Source organism: Mus caroli, unplaced genomic scaffold (genome assembly GCF_978045245.1).
Source record: "Mus caroli unplaced genomic scaffold, Mus_caroli_1 scaffold_10, whole genome shotgun sequence".
Lineage (NCBI taxonomy): Eukaryota > Metazoa > Chordata > Mammalia > Rodentia > Muridae > Mus > Mus caroli.
In genome coordinates this window covers 9,227,249-9,247,185 of record NW_028227265.1, presented here as the reverse complement: position 1 = coordinate 9,247,185, position 19,937 = coordinate 9,227,249, and positions in this window count along the sequence as shown.

The following is a 19,937-nucleotide window of genomic DNA, read 5'->3' as shown; positions in this document are numbered from 1 at the left end:
CGGGCCCCTGAGCCCCCGCTGGCTTCCTGCTCTGTAAACAGAGCTAGATTAATGGTAAGGAATTGTCAGAGAGTCCCATCGGTTGGGACTGTTTGGAAGATGTCTTGAAGATAAGGGCAGGAAGGCCAGCCTTGCCGCCAGCGCACTGCAGTATGTTTTCCTGGCATCATTTTTCACGGGGCCTCAGGAAGCCATAATCATAAAGTTAATTACGCTTGATTAACCCACATCTGCTCAGAGGCTACATTGCCAGGAGTTTCTCTAGGGGTCAAGGGAGAGTGGGGGACACACATGACTCCCCAAACCTGAGACTTTCTCACCAGGGACTATGTACCCAGCTTCCTGCCATCCGCCTCACCGCCACTGTCCCCACCAAGAAGCCTGCGCTCTGACTCTCCTCAGTTTGTATTCTATATTAATTTTATTTAAAGGGATATTTTTTTGTTTTTTGTTTTTGTTTTTTGTTTGTTTGTTTGGTTGGTTTTTTGAGACAGGATTTCTCTGTGTAGTCCTGGTTGTCCTGGAACTCACTCTGTAGACCAGGCTGGCCTCAAATTCAGAAATCTGCCTGCCTCCGCCTCCCAAGTGCTGGGATTAAAGGCGTGCACCACCACTGCCTGGATGGTTAATATATATATGTAAGCACACTGTAGCTGTCTTCAGACACACCAAAAGAGGGCATCAGATCCCATTACAGATGATTGTAAGCCACCATGTGGTTGCTGGGATTTGAACTCAGGACCTTCGAAAGCGCAGTCAGTGCTCTTAACCACTGAGCCATCTTTCCAGCCCCTTAAAGGGTTATTTTCAAGAAATAGGACCTCACTTGTGGCCCAGCGTAGTCTTGTCCTCCTCCTGGCTTCAACTGAACCTTCTGAGGAGCTGAGACTACAACTGTGTATGGTCCCTTTTTAAAAAGTTAGATTTGTGCCAGGCACCGTGGCATAATCACCTTTATTCCCAGCACTGGAGAGGCAGAGGCTGGCAGATCTCTTGAGTTTGAGGCCTGCCTGGTCTAAAGAGCGAATTCTGGGTCAGCCAAGACTATAGTGAAACCCTGTCTCAAAATAAATAAATAAATAAATAAATAAATAAATAAATAAATAAATAAAAAAAAATTAAAAATTACATTTATTTATTTGGGAAGGGCTATGCATTTGGAGGTCAGAGGACATCTTGCAGAAGTCAGTTCTCTCTGACCACTATAGTCCCTGGGATTGAGCTCAGGTGACCCCTTGCCAGCCCTGTCTCCACTTTTAATAACTATAGAAACTCAATACAAAACTCGCCACTTCCAGCCAGGCGTGGGGAAAGTAGGGACAGGGACACGGGATGGTCAGAAGTCAAGGTCACCCTCAGTTACACTGGGAGTTCCAGGCCAGCTCGGGCTACCTGAGACCCTGATTCAAAACCGCACAGTAAACAGCAAAGCCAATCATAATTGAAGTCCCCTCCCTGCCACCACCGTGAAGCACACGATCCCGGAGGTGTTAGTAAAGTCACAGGGCTGGGTGGCTGCAGGCTGAGTCTCAGCCCAGGGGACTTCCAGGCACCTGAAAGGAGCCAGTCCTTATCAGCAGTGGCTCATCCCTGCCTGTAGACTTACTTCTCCTGGACATTTTACTTAAATGGGTTAGACAGAGCAGGGTCCCCTGGCATCCTGCCTTGAGACCTCATTCCTTTGCATGGCTGAATAACATTCCCAGTGCGTATTGTTAGCCAAGTGTTCCTGGGCATTGTGATTGCTTGCTCTTTTTGTAGGGTTTTTTGCTTTGGCTTTTTCCAAGACAGGGTCACACTCTGCAGCCCTGGCTGTCCTGGAACTCCCTCTGTAGAGCAGGCTGGCTTCGAACTCACAAAGCCATGTATATCTGCATATTACAGTCCTAAATAGGGCCAGGCTGTCCTGGAATTCTGCTCCCCAGGTAGCTGAGAGTGACCTTAACATCTGCTTCCTCCAGACTTCACCTCCTGAGTGCTAGGATTACAGATTTGGGCCACCACACACAGTTACTACAGTTCTGGGTGGAAGCCAAGGCTTCTCACGTGCTAGGAATGTCTCACCACTGAGCTGTGTCCCAGGTCCTTTTATCTCCGGTGTAGAGAAGTGAAGCCGTTACTTGTTAAGATCTCTCCTGACCCTCAACTCAGTAACTCCACTTTTAGGTATTAACATTCACCCCACAGAAGCAAGAACAGGCTCCAGGGCAGGAATGTCCCCAGCAGCCTTGTTACGACAGCCCCACACTTGGGATTCCCGAGTGCCCCCACCACCCTTCCCTCAACAGACCAGGGTCACCACCAGGGTCGGAACACCATTTGTCAAGTTTGGTGATAAGCACAAAAAAGAAAGACAGGACACAGCAACTTGGGAGAGTTTCAGAAATGATGAAGAGTGACAGAAGCCAGACCCGCTACCGATACCGATGGGTGTGAAGGGCTTTCTAGGAAGCGAGAAGTCCGCAGCAGATGGCCCAGCTGTGGCTGGGGGTGGGGGGTGGGGGAGTGGGGTGAGGGTTGGGGGTGGGGTACAGGGAAGATTCAGAGGTGCTGGGGACACAGATAACTCTGACCAAGGTGTGTCTCTGGGTGTCACAGACATTTCAAACAGGCTGGGGCTGCCCAGGCAGGACATGACAACAGCTTGAGGGCAGGCATAGGGGAGCTGGTGGGCCCACTGTGACTTTCTGTATACAGATCTCAGTGTAAGCATCTGAGTCTCTCTTCTCTGTCCTGCATCATCTCTCCATTCTGTCACTGAGAATCCCTCTCCCTGCGGGTCTATGTGCATCCCTCTGGATGAGCCATCCTGGCCCCTGTGTGTGCTGCAGGGTGAGTGTCTGTCTGTCTCTGCTGGTCTGCACTCCTGCCTCTGGGTTCCTGACCAGTTTGAGAAAGTAAGCCCCCTCTTGGGCCTCTCTCCAGAGGGCGCCCCCGCCGCCCCCCCACGCTTTTCTCAGGCACTCTGGCGCCTCGGGTGGCAGGAGACTGTCAGCTCTGAGGTCTGGGAGGGGCAGGCTATTCCTAGGGTAGGACTCTGAGTTCTGTGCCTTTGCCAGGCAGGGCTGGATGTCCAAATGGACTGTTTGGGTGGATCTCAGTATCTTCTTTCGTCTTTCACCAGTTACTTCTCAGCCCTGAGTGTCAGACTGGGGCCTGGGGGATGGTAGGAACCCCCAACTTCCTCTTGGGCTACAAGGGCTGTCTGGAATTCTCCCACCTCCTCTCAGCTGCAGGTCTTGACCTCTGTTTGGAGATAAGGAACCCCCAGCAGCTCGAGTGTGGAGCTTACCGAGCAGACCCAAGAAGACTCAGCCCCAGGACCACACTGGCCTACCAAGCCACTAGCTCAGAATAGCTGTGTATTTGCCAAAACCCCTGATGTCTCAGTGGGTCCAAGTGAGGTCTCAGGGTCAGCCATAGGGCCACAGCCTAGCTCCCCAGGCCTTCAAATTCAAGGTTACCACCACCACATAGAAGCCAGAGTTTCAACTCCCACAAGAAAGTCACAGTAATGCCCAAGCCATCATCCCAGGAAGGTAGACACCTCCTAGAGACCTCTGCTCCTTAGAAAATGGTAGTACATGCATTTAATCCCAGCACCTGGGAGGCAGGTGGATCTCTGTAAGTTCGAGGCTAGTCTGGTCTACATAAGTGAGTACAGGACAGACAGAGCTCTGTTACACAGAGAAACAATGTCTTGGACAAACACACAAACAAACAAAAAAAACAGAAACAAAACCCCAAATCTCACAGTTTTCAATTGGCTCAAGAAATGGGCTGGAGAGACCACTCAGCGGTTAAGAACACTGACTGTTCTTCCAGAGGTCCTAAGTTCAATTCCCAGCAACCACACAATGGGCTCACAACCATCTGTAAGGGGAATCCGATGCCCTCTTCTGGTGGGTCTGAAGACAGTAATAGTGTGCTCACATACATTAAATAAATAAATCTTTTTTAAAATATATATTTATTTATTTATTATATGTAAGTACACTGTCTTCAGACACTCTAGAAGAGGGAGTCAGATCTCGTTACGGATGGTTGTGAGCCACCATGTGGTTGCTGGGATTTGAACTCCAGACCTTCGGAAGAGCAGTCGGGTGCTCTTACCCACTGAGCCATCTCACCAGCCCCAAATAAATAAATCTTTAAAAAAAAAAAAACCAAAATCTTTTTGCAAGTGGTCCTCAGAAAACCCCCATGTGTACACACGAGCTTCTGTGTTTCCTACCAAGGGCAAGCGGCTCTCATCCTGAGTGCTCCACGAAGACGTGCCTGGGGGATGGGGAAAGTACATTCTAGCTAGGAGAGGGCTCAGGAGGGCTGGAAGACTGGCCCAAGGGTCCAGCTTTCACTCTGGATCCTCTGGCTTCCCGGGACTCTTTGTCTCAGTGGTGGTGATGGGGTCAAAAGTCTCCTCAGCTTCATCCTGCCACCAGGTGCCACATACCAGGGTCCTGGCTGTTGGCAAGGGTGACAGCTGTGCCCTGCCTCAGGGAACAGGCTCTAGCATGTCCCTTTAGGGAGTGGGTGACCAACTGCAGATCCTACTGACCAGGTCCTGGCCTAGGCTTGTCCCGGGTATGCTGTATGCAACTCAATCATGCAAGCTAGTAATGTTGCCAGTGTGGGCCACTGGGCCACTAAGACGAAAGCGAAAAGGGGTGTGCTGAGTTTGAACACAAAGAGGCATTGGGTAGAGTGGTCTCTTTCTCTGAAGCAGCCTTTTAGGGGCTCACTGCCATTATTCTCCCCCCCCACACACACACACACCAGAAACCTGGATCAGAGCCTTGGGGAAAAAAACCTCCCTGGTTGGTCGCAGGGCAGGGCAGGGCAGTTATGCAGCTCTCTGATTTAGAGGCAACGGGGCCTCAGCAGCTGGCAGGACCCTGAGAGTCAGTGAGTGGCTAAGCTGTGTGGCCCCAGGCAGGTTCCTTCACCTCTGGGGCTCCATCCAGTGCTGTGTAAAAGGTGGATGCATCTGTCTAGAGCCTATTCAGTCAAATGCCAGGGTCCCAGTAAGGAAAGAGAGGGCGTTCAGAGGCTGAGGGTGGAGCTCAGTTGGTAGGGTGCTTGCCTAGTATACACAAGGCCCTGGGTTTGAGCCCCAGCCCTGCATTAGCCAGGAGTGGGGGTACACACCTGTAATCCCAGCACTAGGAAGGTGAAGGCAGGAGGGTCAGAGGTTCAAGGTTATCCTCAGGTACATAGGGGGTCCGGGCCAGCCTGGGCTGAAAGAGAAAGATGCACAGAAACAGAGAGACAAAGAGAGACAGAGGGACACAGAGACAGAGTGTGAGAGACAGAGACATAGAGAGACAGAGAGAGAGAGCGACAGAGACAGAGAGACAGAGAGAGACAGTATGAGAGAAAGAGACATAGAGACACAGAGAGAGACAGTGTGAGAGAGACCGAGTCAGAGAGAGACAGTACAGAGACAGAGAGACAGAGAGAGAGCAGGGGAGAGATAGAGTGTGAGAGACAGAGACACACAGTGTGAGAGATGGAGAGATAGAGAGGGAGAGAGGAAGGTCAGGGCCAAACACAGGGACTTTCCAAGGTCCCTGGCCATTTTTAGCTTCCCTCCCTGGGGCAAGTGACCTGCACTCTGTCCTCTGGCCCCACAGCTCAAACCAAGTTCTTTTTCTGTCTCTATGAACTCAGGCCGAGGCCTCAGCCAAGGCTAAACTCAAGAGGGTTGGACACGTGGCTTGGGCCAGGAGCCCAAGCAGATGGCAGGCCACCTGTTGCAGGGGTGGCTGAGAACCAGCAACCGTGCTGTGGCACCGCTACCGCCTGCTGTCCCCCACTGTCCCCCGCCTGTCTTTCTGCCTACCCGGAGAGCCTGGTTATTCTCTCTGCCCCAAGCCTCTGGGGTGTCCATAGAAGGGGAAATTTAGGGACAGGAGGTTTTGTCCCCTGAGAATGGGAGCAGCCCCTGAACCTGCCACACCTGCCTGCACAGAGGTCCCCTGCTAGACATTTCGGGATTCCAAGATTCAGTTTGTTTCAAGATGAGGTTTAGATGTGTAGCCCACCCTGGCCTGGAGCTCCAGAGCCTCCTGCTTCAACCCCCGGGGCACCTGGTTACTGGTGTGGGATGTCACACCTGCTTTATAGGTTGTTAAACTGTAACTATTTTATTTATGTATGTATCTATTGTTGTTTGGTGTTTTTGAGACAGAGTCTGTCTATGTAGCCCTGGCTGTCCTGGAGCTCACTACATAGAACGGTCTGGCCTGGAACTCACAGAGTTCCATCTGCCTCTGTCTCCTAAATAGTGGGATTAAAGGCATGCACCACTGCACCTGGTTAAACTATTATTTTAAAACCACAAAACAAGGGGCTGGTGAGATGGCTCAATGGGTAAGAGCACCCGACTGCTCTTCCGAAGGTCCAGAGTTCAATTCCCAGCAACCACATGGTGGCTCACAACCATCTGTAACGAGATCTGGCGCCCTCTTCTGGAGTGTCTGAAGACAGCTACAGTGTACTTACATATAATAAATAAATAAATCTTTAAAAAAAAAAAACAAAAAAACCCACAAAACGACCAGCGGGGCCGCACATACCCCTAGTTCAGACTGAAACATTTGATCATTCAGGAACAAACTGTACATGACAGTGTATGCTTATAATCCCAGCACTCTGGATATGAGGCAGGGGGATTGTTGAGAGTTTGAATCCAGGATGGTGAGATTTCTTTTTTTTTTTTTTTTTTTTTTTTTGTCTCGTAAAAACCAACAAAAGAAAATCAACCCATATGTAGAAAAAGCACACCCAGCTGGTCTCCAGGGAAGGGGCCTGAGGCCAGCGCCAGGAGTTTCTGTGGATTCATAGAATTTTTAAACCTTTTACTGCACAGTGTGTGTGTGTGTGCGTTAACTGCCTTCCTGTCAGAGGTTGGATAAATTTTTCTCCTATGGCATCCTTTGGAGGACATCTTTATGTAGGGCTCCCTGATCTGCAAGTCCAGAATCAAAAATGCTTGCATATATATATATATATATATATATATATATATATATATAAAACTTTTGGCCACAAAGGTCTGCCCCAAGCTGACATGAGGCTATCTATAATGTCTGTTTTCTCCCACTCAGCACTGAGACTCACGTCTCTGCTACAGCAACGTCGATTTGTTTGGTTAAGGGTTGGCCTTAGGTAGTAGCATTTATTTATTTATTTATGGTGCTCAAATCTGAACTCTAGGCCTATCTGACAGGATTACAGCTACACGGTGGCTTCCTGCTTGGCTGGCCATGCGCAGGGCTTGTCTGCTGGGTTCACTTTGCAGCCTGGTGCCATCTACAAGTGTCCATGGGGAGGCCGAGGCTCTCATAGCCTCTGTGGAGGAGTGACAGCTGAGGGCTGGGTGTGGCTCCTCCCCTTCTTGTCTCCTGCTGTCCTCTGAGCTCACTGGGATCACTAAAGGCTGTGTTCCTGTGTGGCTGTCCGTTGGCATGTGTTGGGGTGCACAAATAAGTGTGGGGGGGCATGTGTACTTCTTTATATGGAGGCCAGAGATTGAAGTGAGGTGTCGTCTTTCTGGGTCAGTCCCCACTTCCTTCATGGAAACAGGGCCTGCAACTGAATTCAGAGCTTGCCTGCCCCTTCAGTCCAGCTGGCAGGCTTGTCCCAGGGTCTCGTTTCAACCTTCTAAACTCTGGGATTACAAGTGGCCAGTACGCCCGCCCAGCTTCTCATGTGGGCCCTGGGGATCTGAAAGGCTGAGCTCGCTTGCCAGATTTTTTTATTGACTGAGTCACTTCCCCAGACCCCACAGTTCTTTCAGACACATCTCCAAGGTCCTGTCTACTCATGGCAACCACAGCTCTGGCCTCCTCAGCACAGGCCTCCTATGTTCATGTTGGACAGACTCAGACCCATTCTGGGGTCTGTAAGGCGCTAGACCCTCTCTGCCCAGCCTGGAATCAGGGTAAAGGGGACCAAGGACAATGTTCTAGCTGGCCCTCACTGTCTCATGAGCAGCTTGTGCCCCTCGGCAGGTACAGGGCTGTCAGCTTCTCTTTGGTGGTCTCAGAATGGCTCCCAATCAAGTCATTAATCTTGGTCAACACAGCACTGCTCAGACCTGAAGCCATGCTCCCGTGACAACCTGGTACACGTCACGGAACACAGCGGGCATTCCCAGGAGCCTCTCCTCCAGAGAGCATTTAGCTTTTGTCTAAATTCAGCCTGCCTATCTTTCCTGCTAGGCTTTTCCGTTTCATTCATATATATATATATATATATATATATATATATATATATATAATTTTAAGATAGGGTTTCCTGTAGCCCAAGTTGGCCTTAAATTTGCTACGTAGCTGCACATGAGCTTGAACTCTTCTGATTCTTCGGTCTCCACTTTCCAAGTACAGGAATCACAGGCGTGGGCCACCATAATCAGCTACCCACCCACCTGTCTGCTCACCCACCTACCCACCTGCCAATCCATCCATCCTCGCTCCCACCCATCCACCCATCCATCCAGACCCTCCCTCCGGATCCCTGAAGTTTTTCTAAGCAGCTCCTTCCAGGAGCTGGTGAAAGTTGGGAAGCTTCCCTGATCAGGAGCTGGGCTGTAAGCTCCTCCCATGTCTCATTTGCATGTAAACTTCCTCATTTGCATACACGCTAGCCCGGCTGCCTAGCTCAGTCCAAGCCCCAGCAGCAGGCTCTCTCCTGTGCACTAGACGGACAGTGTTGAGCAAAAACAGATGCTGGCAGCTCACTCCGTGGAATTTGTCAGTTTGGAGGAGACAGATGTGAATCAAGTAACCACACTCCTGAAACCATAATCACAAACAGCCCAGTCAGGCCTCAGCCAGCCAGGAGGCTCCTGGGAGGTGGGGACACTCCCCAGAAACCAAAGGTCTGCAAGGGCACTTATCAGGAAAGGGCATCCAAGCAGGGTGTTGTAAGACCCTGCTGAAGTTGGGGTCTTCAAGAGAGGAGGCCAGGAAGTGGGTGACTCAGCTGAAGTAGTAAGATGAGGTCAGCAAAAGATGCAGGCACAGTGACATGGTTGCTGGTAGGAGCTGAAGAAAAGCCAGGACCCGGACATTGCCCATGGAACAGGGAGTTGGTGAGGGGACACATCAAGCCAGGACTTCAAGTCCCTCCAGTCCTTCCCATTGACGGCAAAGGGGCCGGGGGAGGGGTGTGTGTGGCGGGGGGGGGGGGGGGAGTGGGGGGCGGAGTCAGAGGCAAGGGAGTCTGGGAAATAGAGTTTACTGTGGAGGGGCAGTGAGGGATGACAGGCACAGGGAGGGAGGTACAAAGACAAAGGTGTGGTATGCATGGCGCCTCTTGAACAGGGTACAAGGAATCTGAGTCTCCCCTCTTCTGGGGGAGGGGGCAGTATGCAGACCGAGGACACCTGATGAAGTCTAAGAAAGCGTGTGGAGAAAGACAGAGCCCAGCACCAGAGCTGTGCTTTGAAAAGAGTGTGCTTAGCTGAGAGGTGAGCAGACCTCAGGCCCAGAGAAGAAGAAAACACACAGGCGCTTGCTGCCCTGCCCAACCTGTACCCCATGCACGGGTCCTTTCTATCTGTTTCCACTCCACAAACACCAGCAGCAGAATGGAGACACAGCAGTGCACCGGGGGTCCGGCTACCATGGTGACCATCTTCTTTCTCCTTGCTGCCAAATAGCCTACTGTGCTCCTGTGACCAGTCAGGGCTCAGGGCCCAGGCCCCTCCAGCCCCGAGCCCGGTTTCAGGGCCACTAAACAGTCCGTGTCCATCTGTGTTTGCTGTCGGCTCCCCTTTCCAATCTGATCAATATTAATAGCTTTGCAGTGGGAGGGTAAATCCAGGTACCCAGCTGGAGCTGTGGGGGCCTCCCGGATCCAACCTGCTTTCTCTACTTCTCTCAGGGGCATGGTTTACCTTGCTTGAACTAATAAACCTCCAGGTCCCCAGGAAGATGTGATGTCAAGGAAAAATTCTTCTTTTGTCTTTTTTGTTTTTGAAGTAAGCTGGCCTCCAAGTCTCAGAAATATGCCCGCCTCTTCTTTTTCAATTATATTACATTTTGTTTTGTGTGTGTGTGTGTGTGTGTGTGTGTGTGTGCATACACGAGTGTACACAAATGCATGAATGTGCCACAGTATTTGTGGTGGTTTGAATATGCTTGGCCCATAGGGAGTGGTACTGTTAGGAGGCGTGTGCCACTGTGGGGGTGGGCTTTAAGGTCCCCTCCAATGCTCATGCTCCACCCATTGTGAAACAGAGCTTCCTTCTAGCTGCCTGAGGATACCAGTCTTCTCCAAGCAGCCTTCAGATGAAGATGTAGAACTCTCAGCTCCTCCTGCACCATGCCTACCTGGATGCAGCCATGCTCCTGTCTTGGTGATAATGGACTGAACCTCTGAATCTGTTAGCCAGCTCCCATTAAATGTTGTCCTTATAAGAGTTGCCTCGGTAATGGTGTCTGTTCACAGCAGTAAAACCCTAAAAAAGGCAGCACTCCTGAAGAAATCAGAAGACAGCCTTCAGGAGGCCACTCTCTCCTACCATGTGGGTTCCAGGGATTGAACTCAGGTCACCAGGCTTAGCCGCAAGCACCTTCACTCACTGGAGCCATCTTGCTCACCCAAGGAAAAGTTCTTAAACATAGCAAGAGCACTTCCCAAGGGGCAAGAGCTATAGCTGGGATTTAGGAAAGCTACATCATAGTTTTGACCTTGTGTGACCTTAGACAAGGTCTGTGCTGGCCCTGAATCTTCTCTGCCCACTCTGTTGTCCTTGTCCTCTCAAGCCTGGCCTTTGAATCCCAGCCCATCAGTAACAAGCCCTGTGATCTTGGGCAAGATGTTTACCCTCTCTGTGTCAGCTTCCCTCCCTGTAACTGAAAATCATAACCTCCCTCCCCAACCCCCCACCCCCGCATTCAGCATTCAGGTATAGAGAGAGGGACAGGGTGACTCATCTGAGCTGAGACAGACAGTGACAGCCAAGGCTCCAGATCACCATGACAAATTGGCCTTAGTCAAAGCCTCCTCTGTGATCTTAGAACCCCCGGGGGTCTCTAACCCAGCTTGAAGAGCAGGTGGAAACAGGGATTCTAAGCTCCTTCCTGTTCATGGTGGAGCCCCCCCCCCCCCCCCCGCAGAAGGCAGGAAGGCACTAAGCAGCTCTAGGGAAGAGGTCCTCAACCTGTGGGTGGGTTGAAACCCCCCCCCGGGGGAGGGGTGGCATATCAGCTATCCTGCTGATGTTTACAATACGATTTGTAATAGCAGCAGAATTACAGATATGAAGTTACAACAAAATAACTGTACGGTTGGGGGGGGGGTTACCACAACATGAGGAACTTGTATTAAGGGATTGCAGCATAAGGAAGGCTGAGAACCATTGTGCCGAGACCTAGGCAGGCTGCATATTTTAAAATGTGTTCCCCCTTCAGTGCGGGCCCATTTCTGAGTATTGCTGGCTCATGAGAGAAACGCATGATCAAGACCAGGGTGGGAACACACTCGTACTTCACAGCCCAACAAGACAGACATCAAGTCCTGACCTCTGAACCCCGGTGGGTGTCATTAGGCAGCTCAGGTGGGCCGGGGGTGCCTGCCTCGCAGTGAGGTGACCTGCAGGGCACCATGGCTGTCAGACATTGAGGGAGGGAGGCATTAAGAAGGGCTGAGGTGGAGAGCTGGTGAACCACAGGACTAACAGTGACCATAGGTGGGACTCATGAGACATCTTGTCTAGCATGCAGGAAGCGTGCACACCTCCCTGGGCTTAGAGGTCCATTCATGGCTGTCCATTCTGCAAAGGTGTCATATGCCGTTAACAGAAGCAATGGGCCGGATATGCAGGAAAACACCAGCAGTCTTTGCCTCAGATGGAAACTCCTCAACCCACCAAGAGTCAAGTTCAGCCAGCCACCATATTGGAGGATCCCTGAAGGAACTGAACCAATAGGCTGCTTATTACAAAGAGAGATTCACTGGAGTGGCTCTATCAGGAAGCAAGGGGGTGGGGGCTAGTGATGGCTACCTGCTGGAGAGTCTGAGAAGCCAGGAGCTGCAGGAGCCGAAGGCCTGGAGGATTATGGGGTGTTGCTGGTCTTCAGTCCATGCTGGAGGCTGATGAAGTCGGAGGCTGATGTCAGGGAAGGATGTGACAGTGTGACGGTGGTGACAGCAGCAATGGAGTAGAGGCATATGCCAGCGGGAAGCAGGGACAAGCAAGCCAGCAGCATTGCAAGCCAGCAGCACTGCAAGCCAGCAGCACTGCAAGCCAGTGGCATTGCAAGCCAGCAGCACTGTAAACAGCAACATTGCAAACCAGCAACATTGCAAGCCAGCAGCATTGCAAGCCAGCAGCACTGCAAGCCAGTGGCATTGCAAGCCAGCAGCACTGTAAACAGCAACATTGCAAGCCAGCAGCAGAACCTTTTTTTAAGGCCTCTTTATGTCTGGGCTGTTAGAGGAAGGACCTGCCCACTTTGCAGAGTTTTATCCCCGAGTTCACCCTTGCTGGAAATGAATGCCTTTACAGAGCTGCTCAGGATCCTGTCTCTTAGCTGATTCCAGATCCAGTCAAGATCTGCCTTCACAGCTGTCCCTCCATGGCTCATACAGCAATATAGAAGACAAGGTACCGCTTTGAGCAGCAGCAGGGATGAGGCTGGAGTGGGGCTCACTGGCAGAGCACTCCACTCTGCACACACAAGCTCTGGGATGCATACCTAGTAACACAGATGCACATGTGCACACGGAAAACCCCACGCAGGAAAAGTAGGGCAGAACATGGAACCATAAGAAAGACCCAGAGTGTGCACAGGACGGGGTCCTCCCCACAGACCATGTGTTCATGCTCTGACATGGCCCAGCTTTGACCTTATGGCAGACAGACTAAGTAGAGGCGTCTCCTGTCTTCCCAGAACTCAGAAGGTAGAGGCAGGGGATCAAGGTCACCCTCTACACATGTTGCCCTGAAGGCCAGCCTGGGTTACCTGAGACCTTGGTTTTGAAAAAATCCAGAGATGGCAGACTCCTTTAATCCCAGCACTCAAGAGAAAGAGGCATGAGGCTCTGTGTAAGTCTGAGGCCAGTCTGATCTCCAAAGTGAGTCCTGGGCTAGGCAGGGCCACATAGCCATCTCTTCCGTGTGACACCCCAAGACAGACTAATGAACAGACAGAAAGTGGTAAATGATACTCAGAGGTGCGGGGAGGGCAGCTGGAGGGATGACAGCGATGGACCTTGGGGTGGAGGTTTCTCTTGGGGGTGATGGGTGTTCAAACGTTGACCATGAAGCTAGCTATGTGGCTCAGTGAACACTCAGCCACAGAACTGTCACCTGCACGGTGGACTGTGTAGTCTGGGGATGCCATCTCTGTAGATGGGTTTGAACCAGATATAGGATGCCTGCTGGGGAGTGAAGTGTCCCAGGGGCAGAACACGCTGGTCAAACCCTAATTTGGTCTGTGTGAACATAGGGAGGTGAACCCACGTGTCGCACACCTCCCTTGGCGCTTTGGGAAGTGGTTTCAAAAGCACAGAACCTAGCCGGGCATGGCGGCTCACTGCAGTAGTCGGAAGAGAGGGAGGCCAGCTGGGGTTAGAGTGGGACCTCCTCTCCGAAGAACATGAAATATCATTCTCCAGTTTAGCATCAGACACAGTGAACAAGTCCAGGAGAGCCCTGTGCCTCCAGAGTGAAAGCCAGGAAGATAGCTGGCAGCTAAGAGGGACCTATGGAAAGACTCCAGGGCTGTGGACAAAGCCTGGGAAAAGCCACTGAGAAACGCTGGGTCTGAAGGTTTGGAGACCCAGCTGAAGGAAGGTACAGCTGCCAGTGGACCACAGGCAAGGTGATGAACAAGATGATGAACAGCTTCCGGGCAGGACACCGAGAAGGGCAAGAATGCTTTTCTGGGGAAGGATTTGGAGAGGCATGCCTGCAGGCCACGAGCTGTACATGTGGGTGAGGGATGGGGGTGGTTACAGCAAGGACTAGATAGTCTGGGTTCAAATTCAGCCCTGACAGTCCCCAGCTTTTTGACCTTGGGGACATGGGACCAGTGTCTGGAGCCTCAGAGCCCATCAGTAAAACTAGCAATAGTGCTCACATGTCTAAGTGAACATAGCTCCCAGCACCCAAGCAACCAGCACTTAGTGAACACTTGGTGATTGTTAGCTGTCTTTGTCACAGTGGAGGGTTAAAGCTGGCTCATACAATATCCCCCACCGACTGCGTGTCAGGCACGTTCGGCCGTTGGAGGTCACTCTAGCTGTCTAAGTTTGCTCTTCTCCCCCATCCCACCCCACATGCCCCTCACGCTCTGCCTTTTCCAGAACCTCTGGGGCTTGGATGCTTGGGAAGCAACCACATCAAGGGTTTTCTGCTACAAACCAGAACCCCGGAGATGCCAGCGGTGAGGGAGTTCTCGAGCACACACAAGATTTATGTGGCGAGTCTGTCCTGTCAGCCCCATGCAGGTCAGCTTGGTGCTCATTTATCAAAGGGTTTTTACAAGGCTCTGGAGTTAACTGCAGCATCCTCGGGTTCCTGAGCAGGAGAGCGGGATGGGCCATGGGTCGTCTTCTCCTGCACCCCACGCCTTGACCCTTTCCTTTGCTGTGAGCACAAGCTGGAATTTTTACACACGGGGCTTTTCAGCTTATGGGATGCCCCTGCCTGTCCTGTCTCGGGTTCCAGAGATGGACAGTGAGCAGCCACCTCTTTGCTCTGAGATGGATTGTCTTAAAAAGCAGTGGCCACTGAGACCGGGTTACAAGCGCTCTGTGGAAGCTTTGTGTTTAATGAATTGGCGGAATCAGTCCTCACAAAGGGCAACGGAGAGCCTCTCAAGCTGGCTTGGTGGCGAAGGTACTTGGCCCCAAGCACGACATCTCCAAGTTTAAGCCCTGGAGCCCACATAGAGGAGAGAGAAGACCAGTTCCCACAGATGTCTCTGTCTTCCACAACTATGTGTCAGATCCCTGTATTCTCTCTGCCAGCTTAATTTTGTCAATGTGACACAAACTATTGTTTTGTGGGAGACAGAACCTCAACTGAGGAATTGCCTCCATCAGACTGGCCTGTGGGCAAGTCTGTAGGGGGAATTTTTCTTGATTGTTGATTGATGTAAAGAGTCCAGACCAATGCACTTCATGGCTCCTCCCCTGCTCCTGCCTGCGTTCCAGCCCTGACTTCCTTCAGTGGAGGCTGCCATCGGGACCCTGTAAACCAAATAAACTTTTTCCTCCACAGTTGCTTTTGGTCAGGGTACAAATCACAGCAACAGAAGACAATGTTCCCTCTCACCCTGCACACACACACCTACACACTGTATATGCGTGTGTACATATATGTGATTACATATGCATATATAATATGTATACATGTATATACATATATGTATACACATACACACATGCATACATACATACACATATATGGTTATATTATATAACATGTATACATATATGTATCACACTTATGCATATATATATGTACATATACACATATGATTATATAAGTATATATACTATATATACACATATATGATTATATATGTACATAATGCACACATATATATTGTATACACACAGACACATACATATATGTATATACAAGTCCCTCCTTCTGGGGACAGTTCTAAGGCAACACTTCCATGCTAATGGTGTGACTGGCTCAGAAGCCCCAGGACAGCCACTGGGGGATTGGCTTGTTTGTTTGTTTGTTTTGCTTTTAATTGTTCATAGTAACATTCTTTCCCTCTGAGAAGGAGGTATAGTTTTGCCAGTGTCCTGCTCAGTTTGAAGCTTTCTGTGGAAATTTGTAGTGTTTCCTCTATTCAGATGGAAAGGAAGGGGACAGGAGAGGGAGGGGAGGGGAGGGGAGGGGAGGGGAGGGGAGGGGAGGGGAGGGGAGGGGAGGGGAGGGGAGGGGAGGAGAGAGGGAGGAGTGAGAAAAAGAAGGGCAGCCAAAGATCAAGTCTTCCCTTTGAGTCCCCAGGTACCTGGAGGGCAAACCCAGAGCCCCACTGCTTCTGTAGCTGTAGATGGACAGCCTATAGGTAACTGGGTTCTGGGATGGATGCCACAGAGGTGCATGCACAGGAAGAAGGATGTGCAAAAGGCCCAGGGAGAAAGATGTCAAAACTGGATGGTGGGAAAAGCTGGGCCCCTTGGAGGTGTTTCTGTTTGACTTCAGGTTCTAGGGAAGAATGAAGGATGGAACAGCCAAAGACGGCAGTGGAGGAGGGTAACACCGTGGATGGATTGTTTTGAATTATCTTTATTCTTTGAAAAATTCCGAGCCTGTATAACATTTTTGGTCTTACCTGATCCCTGCTGTGTTCTCACTTTTTGAGACAGTTTCACGAAGCAGCCCAGGCTGGTCTTGAACTTCCCGTGCATCTCCAGGGTGCTGGAATAATGGAAAGTGCCATCCTGCCAGATGGTCTGATGATTCTACAACAGAAGGCACCAAGAGGTTTGGAGTCCTGCGTCCCCGGTCCCAACATTGATTGGGCCCTGTTAAAACTAGGACAGCACAAGGCAGGCGAGCTGGGGCTCAGCCTCTTGGGAGAAGCAGCTGGAAAGCAGACACAGTTCCCCTTGTGGTGCTGAGACCTGGAGACAGCTGGGGGTGGGGGTGGGGGCGGTTTGGGAGGTGCCCCCACAGGCAGCTGCAAATGTGGGCTGCGACCAGATCCTCTGTCCTTCTGCGTTAGGTTCTCCATGGAACCTGTAGGCTGTGCTTTCTCTGCCCTGAGCCAGGGCTGCTGGGAGATGCAAGGTTATTCAGGCCTTGGAAAGTGACAGGCAGGGAAGGCGTGTGGCCCCTCCCTCCACAGCTGGAGGCAGGGGATGGATGGTTCTGCTGGGTACCCTGAATCCAGATGCAGGCACTCTTGACAGGCACAGGTGGATAGGGCTGTCCAGGTGGAGCTTTCTTTGTACATCTGAGCAGCCAGGTTTGGTGCTGGAACGACTTGGGAACATAGAGTAAAAACTAAGGTGCCTGGGTGTTTTGAACATCTGGCACCACACAGTTAGCTCTGTGTCCAGACCAGAGCTGTGACAGTTTCTGTTTCCTTAGGTCTGTGGCTGGGAACACACAAAGAAGACAGATGAGACACTGAGGCAGTTCCTGCTTCACACTGGATTTAGAGTGAACCTCCTGTCAGCTTATTAAGGAGCCTAGGGGTGGGTTTCCTCACTCAGTCTGCTCCTGGGGGCTGCTTTCTCCTTACTCTGAACCTCAGTCCCTTCGTGGGGGAAGCTGGGGCACAATGCCACAGGCCATGTGTTTTGCAGGGAGGCAGGCGTTGGTCCCAGAAGGGCCAGCCATGCATTCAGCATTACTCAGCCTGTAGCGGGATGGAGCCTGAATCCCTCAGCTCTTTCCTCTTAGACAGGGTCTCACTGTGTAGCCCAGGCTAGCCTTGAACTTGAGAGCCTCTTGCCTCAGTCTCTGGAGAGCCTGCACTGTCAGGATGGCCTAGGTTCTGCTTCTCTCAGTCCTAAAGAATGTATCCTTTTGTTAGCTCTGCTTTCCTGATGAAAAGAAAGGGGCCCAGAGAGCTCAGAAGCGCCCCACCGCCCTCTTCCCCCACCCCTCAGGTCACAGAGCTAGCTAGTCAATGTTGCTGTGATGTCAGTCTGGTATGTCTGGCTGTGCTGTGGCTCTGCCACCATGTCACCCACCCCCATATGACTCAGCAGCGTCACCTGTCTTCTTCCTCCTCTGATTTGTGCCAGGGGATTTCCCTGAGTCATTCAGCCACTGAGAGAAACACAACCCACTCCTCCCGCCCACTTCTCACACAGAGGCACACACACAAATATGTGCACACATGCACATACATTCACGTGCCTGCAGAGTACACACACATACACATGCCTGCCTGTAAACACAAATACATGTCTGTATAACACATAAACACATGTGTGCACCATACACACATGGATGTCTGCAGTTGCATACTCAAATACATATGCATGTGTATATATCTATGCATTAGTACACACAAACAAATGTAAAACACACATACTTGTTTACACAAACACCAGTACATACATGTGTATATACACAGCACATGTATGTATGTATTAACACACACATGCTAACATGCACATACATAGTCTCCCGTCATATCAGCCTCCTGTGCCAGGCATCTCTTGCTTTCATTTGGACTACCATGGAGGAAGCTTGTGCCCATTGCACATAGCAGGAGACTGAGGTTTGTAGAGTTATGAGGTCTGCCTCTGCCTTAGGTACACACAGCTGGCAGGATGGGGTTTAGGGCTTTGGACTTAGGTATGAAGCCAGTCTTGGCTATGCTGTGTGCAGGATGGACTTAGGAGGATTGGCTCTTGGGAGACAAAAAGGTGCAGGAGGCAGAAGAGGGCAAAGGAAATAAGAAAGAAAATGGACGATGAACAGACATGGAGGGAAAATAGCAGCCCCAGCTGAGATCCTAAGGCCAAGACTTAAGGGCTCTGAAGATGGGCAGCTGGGCCAGGCTGAGGGGCCTCAGCCAGGGAGACCTGGGTGAGCTTAGGTAGGAACAGCTTTCCCAGGCTCCTTCTTATGGAGTGAGACACCCAGGCCCTTCCGAGTAAGAACAGACAGGGTCCTTTCATCAGCCTCTCCTCTAACAAGGTATGAACCACGCCAGCAGCCAGGGGATGCCTCCCTGCCCGGTCTGAGAGACAATTTGCTGAGCCAGCACTTTTCTGGGCCAGGGAAGGGACAGAGTCCCATCCTCTGCCATGTTGACACCCCACCCCGGTTGATTCTGGAGCCCTGGAATGTTAGGGATTCCCAAGAGGCCCTTCCTCCTGCTCATTTGGGGGGGTGGGGGGAGAAGCAGCCTTATTTACATGTCAGCTCACCAAGTGGTGGCAGTGGTGGTGGTGGGGCTCCTGCCTTTGGGGATCAGGCACCACCTCCAGCTGGCAGGGTAGACAGCTGGAAGCTTCTGGAAAGTAGCTGCTCACAGCTCTGAAGCTTTGAGGGCTCCTTTCACAGATGGGAGACGATTGCTTAGTGACCCTTTGGCCTGAGCCAAAGCGCACCATCTGTATGTGTGTGTGTGTGTGTGTATGCTTGTGCGCGCGTGTGTGTCATACATGTGTGTGTCTGTGTGTCTAGGAGGTGCCAAGGATAGTCTCCAGCAGCTTCTGGGTGACAGGGGCCAGATGTCTGCCTGGGGAGGCCACATACTCCTAGCAGAACCCTGCTGCCTGGGTCTGAATCCTGCCTGGCCTCTTGAGTCATAAAATGAGGACCATCCCGCACTTGCTTCTTGTGGGGAAGTAACCAAGAGGCATGTAACAGCTCTGAACTCCTCGGCCTGCAGAGGGTTTGTCTTGGCGTGAAATAACTACACTGTATCTGCATACAATACACTAAGTCCTGGATATCTGTGGTCTCAGCAGGAACACTTTAACAAGAAGAAAAAGGGCACAGAGAGGTTGAGTCCTTAGTCCCAGGACACACAGTACCCTTCTTACCTCTACCCCTAGGGTGATCTGGTGGGCCCTGTCCAGGCAGAGGGAGGGGGGAGAGGGGAGATAGGCTGGGAGGACTCTGTCTCCAGGGTGATGCAGGAGACAACTCCTCTTTCCTCTGTCTTCAAAACTAGGGCACTGGGCTTAGAAAGGTGACCCCCAACCCTGGGCTGCTGAAGGGCCAGGACCTCCCCAGATCTTGGAGGGGGGTTACCCTTCCCAAGCCTCCCTAGACACCCATCGTCCTCACCTGGCACTAGCGCGTCCGGCTTGACCTTTCCTTAAAGATCAGCGGCAGCGGCTGATGGGTTTCTTAGGTCCCAAAGGAGACCCTTCAGACAGCCTGAGCCACGGGCTGCAGAGCCCCTAATTGGAGCAATGAATCACCGCGGGCTCCTGCTGGACACAGAATAGACAGAGGAGCTGGGGCCTATTGTGCCATA